The following is a 9,422-nucleotide window of genomic DNA, read 5'->3' on the forward strand; positions in this document are numbered from 1 at the left end:
GGGGGGGGGGGGGGGGGGGTGGGGGGGGGGGGGAGGGGGGCAGGGGGAGCTCCAGGCTTTAGCTGTAGCTGCCAGCAGTTAGCAGCTTTCTTGAAAAGCTCACTCTCTGCTCTCTGGGCAGCTTCTTCCTTTGCTCAGGAGCAGTGTAGCAAGCACAGAGGCAGCATACGCACCTTTGTCCATGCCCACTTTGCCTCTCCGCACTATGGCTGCCCCAGCCCCTGGCCCTGGTAGCAACCATGAGTCTGGGGATCCTGCTGGCTGCCATAATCATCTCACTGGTCTACTGTGCTGATTGTCACCTGGCCCATGGCTGGTTTGCCCTGCCCAGCTCCCCCACAACCAGGAACTGCCTACCTGCCCACAACCTACCTGCCCACAACATGCCATCCCAGGGCTGCCACCACCATGCAGCTGCCTCTGCCATGGATAGCAATGAGGGGCTCCATGATGACACTGCCGGGGCTGCCATCACCCTCCCGGGCCTCCAGCCACACCACCTCTGGGCCAGCCATCATAGGTGGCAGCACCTTGTCCAGCAGACCTGGGACAACAAACAGTGATTGGAAGCCTTCTGACTGACCTGGGTCACCTTTTCGGACCTTCTCCAGCAGCTCTGCTTGATCTGGAGCAGAAGGACACTGGCATGTACCTGGCCTTCCCTGTCAACAGCCACCTGTCCCTCATGCTGCTGAATCTGGCCACACCTTCCTGCCTACCTTATGTGGGACACCTGTTTGGCATGGGCAAGGTCACCAGTGGGGAGGCCATCCTGGAGATGTGTGGGGCCCTCCAGAATGTGCTGGGGCACATTGTGCTCCATGTCCATGACCCACTGTCAGTGGTGGCAGGGTTCCAGTGCATCTGGGACCTGGAAGGGACCCACATCATGGTTACATGCCCTCCCCATGGGACTGCCCCTATTACAGCTGATGGGAATTTCACTCCATGGTTCTGCAAGCTGTTGTGGACCATGGGGCATGTTCACCCATGTGAGTGCTGGATGAGAAAGGCAGTGTGCATGACGCTCACATCTTTCAGAACTCCAGCCAGGTGGGACTGCTGGAGAGCAGGCACTTCATGCTGGGGGTGCTGGACCTGCAGCTGGGCACCATGGTGTTCCCACCTCTGCTCATTGGGGACACTGCCTAGCAGCTCCTGCCACGGCTGATGCGGCCCTACACTGGACCCCTATCAGGCCCACTGTAATTGCTGCCTGGGCTAGACCCACACCCTGGTTGCGTGAGCCTTCAGCCACCTCAAGGGCTGCTGGCACTCCCTAACCACCTGCCTTGAGGTTGCTAAGGACAGCCTCCCCCAGGTCATCATCACAGCCTGGATGCTGCATAATACCTGTGAGCTCCAGGGAGAGATGTTCCATGGAGGAGGCACAGCAGATGGAGGTGGCCTTGCAGCAGGAGCACCACCTGTGTTGGCAGCAGTGGGGACCCCTGCCAAGGCACCAGGAAAGCCATGCACCTACCAGTGGGGTCAGAGCAGTGTGGGAGACTCTAGCTGATTACCACCTCCTGCATTCCCCACTCTATCCCACCTGCCCCGCCACCCAGACCCTCCACTCTCTGCCAACCTCCAGCACCACTATCATGGAAAACGTGTTCAAACAACTACTCTATTCTTCTCACATCACACCCACATCTCCCTCCCCTCTCCCTGTCCAACACATAGATTCTCCCTTCTCCTCCTTCGCCAACAAAGAGAACCCCTCCACTACCACCCCACCCACCAACAATAAAAAACCCTCTGTCCTGGAGTGGGAAGCCATGGGTTGAAGGTGCCTAGTGGGCAGAGCTCAGGAGTGGCTGGCTAGCACCCCAGCCTTGGGCTGTTCTGCTGGAGGGAGGTATATGCTGTGGTGCATGTGGTGGGTGGAGGGCTTGCCCCAGGATGACAGCGGCCACTGGTTGTCTAGCATGGGTGGCTCCCCCTCTGTTAGAGGCTGTCTGTGGCCAGCAGGGTCGGCATGGGGTCCTATTCCCACTTCTGGCTGATGTGGCTCTGTGACCACGTGGACCCATGGAAGCAGCAGGCCTGGGCCCATGCGGGGGGCCTGGGCAGTGGTGGACCTGGGGAGTGCACTGGGTCATGGGCTCCTGGCAGCAGGAGGCAATGAAGGACCTCCTCCCAGGCCCAGGTGAGGCCCTGCTGTGGGGTGGTGGGCAGTTGTCATGGCACCTTTGGGGCTGAGAACGGGGGCCAGGTACTGGCTGGCCTGTGTGAGACTGCCAGGACCATGGCAATGTCCAGAACCCAACAGTTATCATCTATGACCTGCACAGACCAGCCCAGGATGGTATTTTGTTCCCACAGGCCCTGCTCCTGTTCCTGGGCCAGGGACTCGGCCCGAAACACCTCCTCCTGGGTGATGTCCTTTGCCTGCGACCTCTCCTGGAATGCCAAGTCCTCATCCCTCCACCTCTCCTCCCAAGCCAAGTCCTCTTCCTTCCAAGTCAATGTGGTCTCCTCCTGCTTCTCTGCCACCAGCTGCTGGAGGAGGAGGGTCTGGTAGGGGGTTGGAGGAAGAGGACCCTGGCAGGGGATTGGACTAGATAAACTCTGAACATCCCTTCTAGCCCTACCTCTCTATGATATCTGTGTGAATGAATACAGTTGATGGACCATTCATTTCCTCAGTCTCAAATTCTGAGTAGAGACACATTAACATCAGAGAGTGTATGTCCCTGAATAGATAAATAATATCAGAGAAAACAAAAGAAGACTTCTCCCTCCAAACCTCAGTGTAAAGACTGGCTATGACCACAATTATGTTGCTTCCTAAATATAAAGTTTGGTGTAGGTTTTGCACCTGGTGTTGAGGTATACCATTTCCCCAGAAATGTGTGGAAAATTAATGAGGCAAGATCTGAGCTTTGGCCCCTGTAATTTTGCATCAGACAGCAGAGATTAGCCAGAGCGGAGGGAAGCCTCTTGTACAAGTGTGGTAGATCTAGCACGTACTCTTTCAGAGTCAACCAGAATAGTCATAAGGATACCTGTTGTTCTGTCATTTGCTCTGGTCAGCCAAGGTCCAGTTTCAGGTGCTGCCATGTGTGGTGTGCTGGTTTTCTGGTGCTTTTTTAAAAAGATATTGGGATTTCTTGTATCTAATTTTTCCTCCACATTGCAAATATGCAGCACAGTGAACAGATTAACTTGCATCACATGCCTTTTGTGGTGCCACAAAAGGCTTTGAAGCACTACAACCTGCACGTTCCCACTCATGGGGATGCAGCCCTGGTGTGCTAAATTAAAGCCACAATTTAGTAGCTCATAGGGGATGCTACTACTCAAGAAAGAGTCTAAGAAAGGATCAAAAATTGCTCTAACTCTACACAGTAATATTTCAAAATGTAGTTTACTGTGTTGAAGACCCAGGGCTTTCAACTTACCAAAAGACGGCAAAAATATGAGAGATCAATTGATTGATAGTAACTTGCTGCTTCCTTTAATAAAGATGTAGAGGGAAAAGAAGATGGACAGGATCTAGCTAGATGGAAATGCAAATTCTAAGTGCTGTGCTCATGATGAGTAAGCCACTTAAAACTTGTTTATGTGATTTTTCTTAAATGCAATGAAGAAAACCCCCCCCAGAAAGCCATAATTTTGTCACTTAATAAGTCACTGTTCAGCTAAATCAATCCCACATCCCAACCTCAAAACTGAGTACAAACAAACAAGTATAAATGACAGAACTTTACTCACAGTAGAACTGTGAAAGTATGTTTCTTTCATGCATAAACACGCTTGAAATATTTCATTAGGTGCAACTTCCTCAAAAAACACAGGAGTAAAGTGCCAGTTTTTCCTCAATATGCCACATGTACTAGATTGGAATGATGACATACATGATCATAAACTATTCAGAAGTTCACAACAAGTTAGTGACTGAATGTTAAAGCTCAACATAATTCACAGTAACTAATTTGATGTTAATTTATTTTTCTGACCATGAATTATTTGCAAGTAGTTTGCAGTTTTCTTAATGCTTCCTTTTAAACCTTTTCCTAAACCTTTTTACAATTTTAAGTTTGTAATTTGCTACAGACATTCATGCACAAATCAATGCTGATAAAAATGGTTAAACTGCTTACCATGCCAACCAACACTGCCTTGCTATGTTCCAATATATTGTTTTCTCTTGGCTCAATTTGAGAACTCTTTGGGGCTGGTCTTATTTTCTTTTTCCTGGTGTCTGTACATTATCTAGTAAAATGCTATGGTAATACAAATAGGAATGCTACTATTTCTCATTAGCTGTGTAAACCTTCTACTTAGCTATCCTTTACTACTGCTATCAACACTATCTGTGGCCCTTCTAAAGCAAGGGCAGGCAAAATATGGACCATGGGCTGGATCCGGTAAGCAGTGGACTCCATTTTCCAGCAGCCCCTGCCCCCGTGGCTAGGACCCTAGCAGCAGTCATGCTGTGATAGCATGGGGGCCAAGGTTTCTGTGGAGACTGGCCTCAGCAGCACTGGAGGCAGTAGCGGTTCCAGCCTCTTCCTGGTGGGGGTGGAGGGGGTGAGAGCTGAGGTAGGGAGCAATGCTACAGGCAGGAGAGGGATGGGATTAGCTGTTGCAGCCTGTACAGGGCAAACAGCAGCACCACTGCGATGGGTGGCTATGGGGGGCTAAGGGGAATTTTGGGGTGGCTATAGTCCCCACCCATCCCCAGCAGCATTTCTGATGGCAGGGTGCATGGCAGGGTGCAGAGCTGGTCCAGAGCTGGGCTGGGATCTTGCTGCAGTGACAGCGTGGTCCAGAGCCAGTGCAGAACCACAATCTGCGGCCTGCACATCCCAGGCAGGGACATACAGGGAGTGGATTGTGACTCTGCCCCAGCTCCTTGCAGCAGTGACAGCATGATCCAGAGCTGGGGCACATCCACTCAGGGTGTGCAGACTGTAGATTCCAGCTCTGCCCTGGCTCTGGACCATGCTGTCACCGCAGCAAGATCCCAGCCTGTTCCCAGGGGAGCTCTGCATATCTGTGGCAAGGGCCACAGATGTTCAGTGCACATAAATCAGTTTGAAAATGGCTGAAACCAGTTTCACCCCCCCAGCATACCAGCATGCTCTCTGGGTTGGGCAGCTCTCTCGGCTCCCCAGCAGGGCTGGCACCTCCCCTCTGCTCCCAGGCTGGAGCTCTGGCAGAGACTGCAAGCATCTGCCTGGCTTCTCCCTGCTAAGCAGGGATTTTTCCCCCTGCCCCTTGGCCTTACATCTCTTAGCATTAGCTAGCAGCCACATGCTGGCTACAGTCTGTGTTGTGGGAGACAACAAAGGCAGACAGGCCTTTTGAAGCTAATCAACAAGTAGCTGGTAACGTCCTTCCTTGGAAAAGCTGTTCAAGAAGAACTTGATCTAATAGAGGCTTTGTTTTCTTAATGGGTTGATAAACACTGAGTTAGGGGTGATAAGCATTCCCTGCTGGGCTGCTGGGGGGGAGGGGACATCAGAGCATGCTGCTAGGGCCTGGCATGCCCCCCTCAGTTCAGTACTGTAGAAGGGAAGGGAGGGCTGCTCTAGTGCCCCCCCGGCTTCTAGCCTGAGCCACTGCAGGCCTGTGCCAGCATTGTTTCAGTCCAGAGGGTATGTCTGTGAGGTTACAAACTGGTTCAGCCTAGCCAGGTTAGACTAACCTGCAAAGATTGATTCAAATTCAGGCTCAGGATTTTTGAATGTCTTTCTCTAGACCAAAAAGCTGTCTCTTCCACCCATTTGGGTCATAAACCTGTTACTATATTAAATTAATGTATTTTAGCACTATCTTAAAGAAAACAGGGAGACTCCTGTGGTTCAGTAGTCAAATCCTTTCCTACCATACTGGAGACCTGAGTTCAAATCCTGGATGATTATACAAATACAACCATGGAGGCACCAAACATCTAGACTCAGTCTGGCCTTTGGATTCTGTCTCAATAGCCTAAAGGGGGGATGGAAGGTCTTCTATTCCTCTAAAACTCCTGCCTAGGCATACATATCAAAGGCCTGGGTGACCTCTCATGCATACACCATGATCTGGAAGGATCAACAGTTGCCAAAAGAGAACATAAACAATTGTTAGTAGGGTCAAGATGAGCAAGAACCTGGTCCAGAAGACAATGATTTCTTATTAGTCTTTTTTAGGAAGACAGAGTTTGTAGAGCTGAATGAATCGCACCCACACGAAAAAGCTGCAGCAAACTAGTAACATACACACACCCAAAAACAACAATAACAAAAACAAGGTAATCTGCTGATCCCGCATGACAAACTCCTGCTTTCCCCATCAGATATACCAGCCAAGTTGATGCAAATAGACCATTGAGTAGCATTTCCTGGGCAAGCCTCCAATAAACAAGAGGAAGAGAAGGAATTTTGATTTGCAAGAACTTTTTACATTTATTCCTGTTGTATTACAATTCCCTTTGTTCAATAACCTGCATGGTCTGAATTAAGACAAAAGATTTTAAACAGTCCCTCACTGTAGTCCCCATTGAAATGTTCATTCAAGCCTATGGCTAGGCAGGGAAAATCCTTTCCAAAAATTACAGCTTTAGAACTCCTCTGGTAAGACTAATATACTAATTATTTGCATCATTGTAGCATCCAAATATTCTAGTAATGATTAATGCTTCATTATCTTGGGCATGATATAAATGCATGAGGCATAGTCCCTGACCTGGAGAGCTTTCAATCTTGTTCAAGGCATCATGCAACTAAGCAGGACAAGTGAAGGGTAGAAAAGTAGTAATAAGATTACATAGATCATACATTCAACAAGGGAAGCAAGCATGTACCTAATTAGGGCAGGTTAATATTCCCACTGAACACAACAAATCTACCCACATAGAAGGCCCTTTCGTAGCATCTGATTAAGTGAGCTGTCCTTAACAAAAGCTTATGCATCTCTGATTCTGAGTAAGATGCAACTCTACCCTGCCTTCTGCCTAACGTCAGGCTGACATAACTAGTTCCTACCACATTTTTAGAGATAACATGTACTCTAGTACCATGCAGAATGGACCTTCATAGCTTAATTTTGAAAAAAAGCAAAGTCAGTGCAAGTTGGCCCCTGACTTTAATGGCAGACTATGTAGGACCCAGTTCTACTAAGTGTCCCCAACTTAAATGTTTCAAATCACATTCATCCAGTTTTCACATCAGCACTGCCTATCCATGCTGAAGTAACAGTTTTGTCCTTTTAATGAGTAGTATGTATTTTTTAATATGAGAACATTCTTAAAAGCCAGCATGTATATCCAGTTTGTTTAAAACCTAACTAGTAAGGGAAAACATAGGTGCAGGGGGGACAAGTATAAAGGGCAGAGCATGATTATATGTTGGGGCAAGCTAGATCCCCGACAACCCCTTTTCAAAGCTCTCAGGGCCCTGCACCTTGTTTACAGTAAAGAGACAGCATTCACAACCTGGCATTCAGTCCAGGTGCACGGACTCAGAGCTCCTACCCTCCTCAAATGCATTCTTTTTTTAACCAATTTTCATTTTACCCACATTAGAAGCTGTTTGCATGCAAATTCTCCAAACTCAATTTGATTAGAGTGCATCAGTGCTCGTGATCAGCTGTTTCTGCTGCTGCAGCAGCCCCAACAGCTGCTGCCACCAGGCAGCAACAGCTGATGGACCCTTGATCAGCTGTTGCTGCCTACAGGCAGAGTGGAGCAGCAGCAACATCTTTGAAATGGCTGCTGTTGCCTGTTCCACCAAACAACTAATTGGTCACTAATCAGCTATTTGGCATAGTGGAGCACCACACAGCCACTGCACCAAGCAGAGTTACAGCTCAGCTCACCATGGGCACTTAGGGAGCCAGCTGTCCTTCCTTGTTCCCGGTGGCAATGGAGGGTTAAACCTCCCCCCCCCCCACACTTCTCTATATAATTGTCCAAAATCTTGATTATACATGGTTACTTTTCATCCAGCTCTGTGTAGGATTGTAGTAATTTAGCACACAGGTCATTAGCATCACAGATAGCAAAATATATTTTTCTAAAGTGAATTAGATTTCAGGAATTTGATACTTGATCTATTGTGTATTCCTTCACTGTGTAAAGAGGAAATCCTTTTCAAATCCAGTTTCCTGGTCAAATTCCAGTTGGGTGGTTATTTTCTGCCCAAGTTTTCCTCTGGAGTTTGAAATAGGAACACTATTTCTCAGCTTGTTTTAACTGGCTAGCTTGTTTTAACCATCAATGTCAACCACATTAGAAGAAAACTGCTATGGAAGACTTTCCTTGGCAGCTAAGACACATGAAATAGTTATGTATGGATACAGCAAGCTAGAGAAATTTGAAGAAATCCTTGATTTCTCTTCTTACAATTTCTAGGAAGACTCTTCTAGCAAATTAAACGAATGTTTAAGTCTAGTAAGTGTTTGGAAAGTGCTTAGCTTGCAGTAAATCCTAAAAATAGCAAAACAAGATTTTGCCTTTGAACACCGACTTCTGTTCTCCTCCTCTCTTTGGGTAAGGATGGGTGCAGATGTCAGTTCTTCAGTATTTCTCTCTTGAGAATGTTGCTTTAGTCTGCAGTTTATCGCTGTAAATGTAACTAAAGTTAAGAAAGCATTTCTAAGTATGTCTTGCTAAACCCACCGTAACAACTTGTGTAACTGTATTTTTGCCTTGTGTTAAAATTAAATAATGTAATCTCTGAAACATTTTGCATCTCGTGTCAATTTTTCCTTTCGCATATAAGAGTTACAATCATGCTGCTGGAAAGGAAGAATTCTCTCTGCAGTTAGAGTGAGTCTTGCTGGGGAACAGCGGCCCCAAGGTCATGGTGGGCTGAGGGTTTTAATATGAAACAGGTGGGATTGGCAGCGAGGAGTCCGAGCGGTACAGGACACGCAGTTTCAAATAAAGTTGATTTATTTTTAACTTACACTACTGAAGAAGCTTGCTTCAGTTACAGTATACGAACAACGAAGGGGTCTGTTGGCCCACGGGGTTCCCGAGTAAGCCCTTGCTTTCTACCCCGAAGGATAGGTGCGGCTACCCACTCGATAGTCCCAGGACTGGTCAACAGCTTATTGACTGGGATGACAAACAACGGAACTGTAACGCGGTGAACGATGTAAACGACGTGACGCCAGTCCAACTTGGACGAACAGATGGTCGAAGATGGTGCCGAGGTTGATTGTAAGCGATGTCGAAGTGGAGGTAGGCCGGGTCGATTAAAATCGAGTCAGGGTTGATGCCAAAAATCAGTCAGTAGCCAAAGGAATCAATACGAAAACGAATCAGATCAATCTGCAAAACCGCAGCGAGGAGGAGACCAATGGGCCAGGAAGCCCTGCTGAGGAGCAGTCCCTGTGAGAACAGCCTCTGCTCTCAGCTTGGATCTCTCCCAGCGAGACAGTCCCTGCCAAGGCAGCCTCTGTTCGCCAGTCGAGCGGGTCTC

At 48.1% G+C, this 9,422-nt stretch overlaps 1 long non-coding RNA gene across 1 annotated transcript in view; it reads left to right on the top strand.

Moving 5' to 3' along the window:
• The window catches only part of LOC109292039, a 28,110-nt gene extending 23,755 nt beyond the window's left edge, over positions 1–4,355 (top strand). Inside the window, exon 3 of the long non-coding RNA XR_002096026.1 lies at positions 3,780–4,355. This is a non-coding gene — a long non-coding RNA (uncharacterized LOC109292039). The remainder of the gene's footprint in view (positions 1–3,779) is intronic.
• The last annotated feature ends 5,067 nt before the right edge of the window (positions 4,356–9,422 follow it).

This window comes from Gavialis gangeticus, unplaced genomic scaffold, assembly GCF_001723915.1.
Source record: "Gavialis gangeticus isolate Ggan-Ray unplaced genomic scaffold, GavGan_comp1, whole genome shotgun sequence".
In the NCBI taxonomy this organism is placed as follows: Eukaryota; Metazoa; Chordata; order Crocodylia; family Gavialidae; genus Gavialis; species Gavialis gangeticus.